The sequence below is a fragment of the Acanthochromis polyacanthus genome, chromosome 19, assembly GCF_021347895.1.
Source record: "Acanthochromis polyacanthus isolate Apoly-LR-REF ecotype Palm Island chromosome 19, KAUST_Apoly_ChrSc, whole genome shotgun sequence".
Taxonomy (NCBI): domain Eukaryota; kingdom Metazoa; phylum Chordata; class Actinopteri; family Pomacentridae; genus Acanthochromis; species Acanthochromis polyacanthus.
Window position 1 is genome coordinate 168,604 of NC_067131.1, and position 5,638 is coordinate 174,241.

The 5,638-nt window shown below is 40.0% G+C and overlaps 1 long non-coding RNA gene across 1 annotated transcript; it reads left to right on the plus strand.

Annotated features, from left to right (window-relative positions):
• Window positions 1-1,779: 1,779 nt before the first annotated feature.
• Window positions 1,780-3,852, plus strand: LOC127531064 (uncharacterized). The gene is made up of 2 exons (XR_007937929.1): window positions 1,780-3,346; window positions 3,430-3,852. It is a non-coding gene; the product is annotated as an uncharacterized LOC127531064 (long non-coding RNA).
• The last annotated feature ends 1,786 nt before the right edge of the window (window positions 3,853-5,638 follow it).

Sequence of the window (5,638 nt, forward strand, 5' to 3'; positions counted from 1 at the left end):
ATCCAATAGAGCACCTTTGGGACATGGTGGAAAGGGAGAGTCATGTCATGCATGTTCAGCCGACAAATCTGCAGCAATTGTGTGGTCCTATCATGTCATTATGGATCAAAATTTCTGAGGAACGTTTGCAACACACACAAATGTTGCTGGATGTCTGCAGAACGAGCTGCTTGTCGACTTTTATGTTTGTTTTGGGACAGAACCGATGACAGTGGAACTGGGGGTCATATCCAGCTGAATGTAACCACAGTCACATGTTATCAAACCGTTGATGAGGTCGACCTGGTCAGCCAACATGACCGTGACGCAGATTTACATCCTGTGTTTCCTTGAACTCAGATTCAGTTTAAAATTAGAGTTATTGAAGCTGCAAGAGCATCCAATATTACGCATAAGAGGCAAAGAACAAGAGTCATGTCAGAGTATGGAGGAAGTGACTATTCTACAGTTAGAGTTGTTGTTCAGAAGTCTTCAAAGCTTATATCCAACCTCTTCTTTCCTCTCATTGGCTGTTTTTCACCTCTTGTCCTACAGCTGCTCAACAAGAGCAGTGATGCTTTAAAATCAGAAAATCAGAGCAACTCAGAGTACATGACTTCGTCTCCAGCTGCCTTCAATGAGCAAGTGTTTGTGTGACAGAATTGAAAATGCATTTTATTCATTATTACTTTAAATTGATGTTTGTTGAGTATTTGTGAATTTTATCTCGACAAGTTATTTTTATTTGCTATTGTTTTATTGATTTTGCCTGTGGGAAGTGCCTTTCTGTACTTTGCCTTGTCTGAGCCTCCCAGGCTTCCGTAGTGTCTCCTGTAGACCCCTCACAGTGTTGGTTTACTTTGCTGAGGGTAAGTTGTGGGGGAACATGCTGTTATGATGTATTTCTGTGCAAGGAGTCAATTTATGGAACAAACTAGAAGATGAAATTAAATTATCCAAATCCCTTCACATTTTTAAGAAAAGAGTTAAAATGTTATTGTTAAAACGATATGATGCCGTTTTTTGATTTATTTAAATATATACATTTTTTTCTTTTGCTATTTTGTTGTTTTTCTTTTTTCTCCTTTAAAACTATAAGTGAATAAGTTTTGATTTTGTTTGGTAATATGTATTTGTTTAAAATACATCAGTGTTAAAAATACTATTTGTTATCGAAACTATTAAAACATAAATTGCCTATATCACACTTGTTTTGTAAAATGATAGCGTGATTAAGATTTATAAATAATTAATGAAACTGTTATTCCACATAAGAAAAGTTTGCAGCTGAACTTATGCATATTTATATGTGATTCTGCTGCTATCATTGTTATTATTATTATTATTATTTTTGTTTATTGCGTTTGAAAAACTGTCAGATGCTAACAATGAAGAAATGGACAATGAATGCATGGTTAACAATAATTGTAATGAGGGGTAGGCGCTTATAAGCGATCTCGCTTCGGCCTACTCCTTTTGAGCATATTACCTCAATGTAAGAGAACAGTACTGTGCTAACGAAATGTTAATTGCTCAAATAAAAATGAAATGAATAAAAATGAAATGAATGATGTCATGTTGTTTTCTTTGCAGATTTGCCATTTATGTTGAAGTCTCTGGTGCATGTTGTTTACCGTTGTATATTATTATGTTGTCAAGCTGTTTGTGTTGTTTTGATCGTTATTATACATTTTATAGATGTTTTTGGTGACACTTTTTTTTGGCATGAGTTGTCAGTGAAGGTCCGCTCTGTGATGTGTACTCACGCAGCACAGTTTGTGTAAACACTGTTTTTGTTTGCATGTTTAGGAGCGGAGTGCATATGGAATGGTGACCAGAAGGCGATTAATGTGTTTTAATCTCTTCTGCAGCTGTGTATTTAACCATGCCTGACGAACGTCAGCGGGGTTACTGCATTCGGTGCGGTATCTGGCTGGCTGGGTAAGTATGTATGTATGTATGTATGTGGCAATGTCTGTTCCGATATCTCTGCAAGTGCTGAAGTCAGGATAATCAAACTTGGCACTGAAGATCAGTCTAAGGTCCCCTGCTCAGTTGTGGAGTTACAGTTCAGTAGATCAAGTAGGAAGGGAGATACGTATGATGATCAAAATTGACACATATATTGCATCATTTGTATAGGGAGGACAATGTTTTCCCCAGTAGAGGGCGTGGTTCTGCCCTCTACTGAGGGCTCGTCCAGTTAATTTTAAGTTACAACTGTTGTTTCCGTTTAGTCACTCCATCCTGATTGCACTGTGTTAATGTGCCCACCAGGGGCCTGTTTCACAAAGCAAGTTTACTGAAAACTCTGAGTTTCTTAACCCTGAAATGAGGGAAACTCAGAGTTTTCCGTTTCACGAAGCGAGGTAACTTAACCCTGAGACAGAGGGGTAACTCTAGTCTGTTTCACAAAGAGGGGTAACTTCAACTCTGGGTCAGTTACCGCAGTAACAGACTCTATGACTCTAACCAGTTTCTCTCCGTCTCCGCCCTCTTTCAGCCACACGCTGTTTCATTTCCTCATTCATTCAGTCAGTAAGCGAGCGAGTTTTGGCGTAGAACAGCTTTTATTAACGATCCAGTGGATAAAGGAGCAGCATTACTGCACAGATCATTAAATATTCGTCGGTAGATTGTTATCAGACCGAGCATAAATGTTCTCGCATTTCCGGACAGTTATCGGTTTGAGCGGTACCGTTTCCTAATCGTTTCAAGTCCATAATCTACATAAACAACCTAATCCGTCCTTACATTTACATTACCAACCAGTCATGCTCTCACATCCAGCAGATATTGTGTGTTGCTGCGGTTCTTTGCAAATGGAAGTTTTTATATAATGTCGGAGATGCAGAGTAAGACAACTGTATGGAGGACAGTCAGAAAAGTTTTCCTGGCTCTGAAACGACTTTTACCATCATTGTGGACATAAACCTGTCAGAGCATCAAGGAGGATCCACAGGATTGCAGGTGAATGATGTAGAGATCTGTTAAATTCATTTTAAATCATATTCTGTTAATGACATTGTGCTGCAGCCTCAGACTGGGATTAGTCATTTTAATTTCTTTTAGGATTTCCCAGTGTGATTGGCTGCATAGATGCACACACATCCCCATCACAGCTCCCTCACATCATGAATAGGAAGTCCATTCACAGCATAAATGTGCAGGTAGGCTACAGGTAGACTGACTACTGTTTCTAAATGTTAAAGACTGCATCATAGTTCAACATCTGTCATTCTCTGCACTGTCCAGATCAGATGTGATGCTGCATACATCATTTCTAATGTGGAGGCCACGTGGTCTGGGTCTGTTCATGACGCCAGGATTTATGGAGAGTCTAACCTGAGCAACAGACTGCAGCGTGGTCAGCAGCATAAAGATTTTCACAATAGAATTCTCTTGTCTCCCTCCTTTAATATGCTCTGATGTATCCACTATACATTACAGGAGAGTTTGATGGCCTTCTGCTGGGTGACAGGGGTTACCATGACAACCCAGGCTGATGACCTCATACGCTGACCCTGAACCAGGCCCCCAACAGAACTTCAACCGGACTCACTGCAGGACCAGAGCCCGGGTGGAGATGACCATAGGCCTGCTGAAAGCCCGTTTCCAGAGCCTACGTCTCCTCAGGGTGACCCCTGAGAGGGCCTGTGATATTACTGTGGCATGTGTTGTTCTTCATAATATTACCACTATCAGAGGAGAGCAACAGCCTGCCCTACAAACTGAAGACCCAGATGATGAGTCCATCCACCTGCAGCTATCCAGGACAGCAGAGCAGTCAGAGACACCGTATGCAAGAATCACTTTAGAGTTTAAGTCTCCATCATCACCACCACAGCAAATAAAGACATGATACACATTTCATTTGCTCTTCTTTATTTCCTACAAATAAAAGATAGTTCAGTTCATGTTCCAGTAGTTAACATAATTCACCTGTGACCATCACCACCTCTAACTTGTGCTCCACTATTTCAATTTCCAGTTCTGCCCTCCTAATCTGTTTTTTGGATTTTTATCAGCAAATGCAGTTTGTAAATCTGTTTTACTGATAACTGGGAATACATAGAGGACATTCAATTATACAGTTGCACATGAATTCCACAGAATGAAGCTCTAGTGTTTCCTGAACATCCATCTCACTGTGTCAGTCTGTGCAGTGGAAGCTGAGGAACCATCCTGCTGCTGTCCAGCCATGCTCTGTTAAAAAGGATGAGAATGTGCAACACTTCAGTGTAGGCTAAATGTCACACTCTATATTCCACCCAGAATGTGAATGAGAAGAGAACTATCAGTAACATAGCTCTGTATGCCTTTCTGGATCCCCCTCTGTAAAGGCAGCAGACACAGTTTCATCCTCTTCATCCTAGATCAGTGACATGTTTCAGTAAACTTAAACTACCATTTGGAGAAATCTGTGGAGTGTTGACTACTTACAGTTACAAGGTCTGTTGTGGTGTGAAGGGGCCAAAAGACAAAAAAAGACACAAAAGAAAACTAAATAACCATATATATATATATATATGTATATATATATGCATCCATGACCTTTTATTCCACCGTTTTACAGACATCTGCTTTCTTTCTGTTGGCTGAGCAGAAGTCTATGTTAGTTTAAATAGTCTTAATTATTTAACAGGACATGATATGGATGCAGACATTTAGACTATGTGTGGATAAAACAACTGCACAGTCAAACAGCCACTTAATATTTAGGCTACTTTACAATGTAAAACATGATCAACATGAAGTACCTCCATGAGATAATGCCGAGGTCTGACCTGTTTGAACAATGTTTTTATATTTCATCTTAAGCTTCTCCCCAGATTTCCCCTAAATGAAATAACTTAATATTCTACCGTTCAGACAGTTATTCCCTGTAATATTATTACGATTACAAAGGACTACATTTAAACTTACGCATTGATCCGGGCTGTTCTCCACGCCGTCTCTCTCTCTTTTGCAGCTGCAGCGGTGTTGCACTTCTTTCTAAAAACGTGTTCAAACTCGCCATATGAGCGCGTTAAAAACTTCCAGTTCAAAAACTTCCCCGTTTCCATGGTGACTCCTTGAATCGGGGTTCCATTGATGCTGTCTTTTCAGACTTGCGGTGCACGCGCTTAACTCCGGGTCAAACTACTCCGAGTTAATTAAACCAACTCATATCAGCCGTTGTGAAACCGAAAACTCAGTTTTCTATCTCAGAGTAGATCAACTCAGAGTTGTGGAAGAAAATCAGTTTCTTGAACCTGCTTCATGAAACAGGCCCCTGGTGTCATTGTTCTTTGTACTGTATTTGATTTGTTTGCATTGTTATGACATTTGATGTTGAAAATGTACTTTTAAAAATGTTTGACAGTGTGGAATTGCATTGCTGAGGGAGCAAAGTGTATAAGGACAGGTGACCAGAAGGCGATTAATGTGTTTTAATCTCTTCTGCAGAAAATAAATGCAGGAGAACACTCAGCCAAGTTTTCTTCCTTGACGCCCTGACCATATGCACACGCATCAGCAGGGTTAGGCAACTGGGAGGGTTAAAGTCAGGACACTGACCTGCACTAAACTAACCCAGGACATAAATTTGGCCACATTCTGTTTTTATGACTCAAAAGTTTGTCTGAGAGGAAAATCAAATCCAAACTCTAAACTTGAC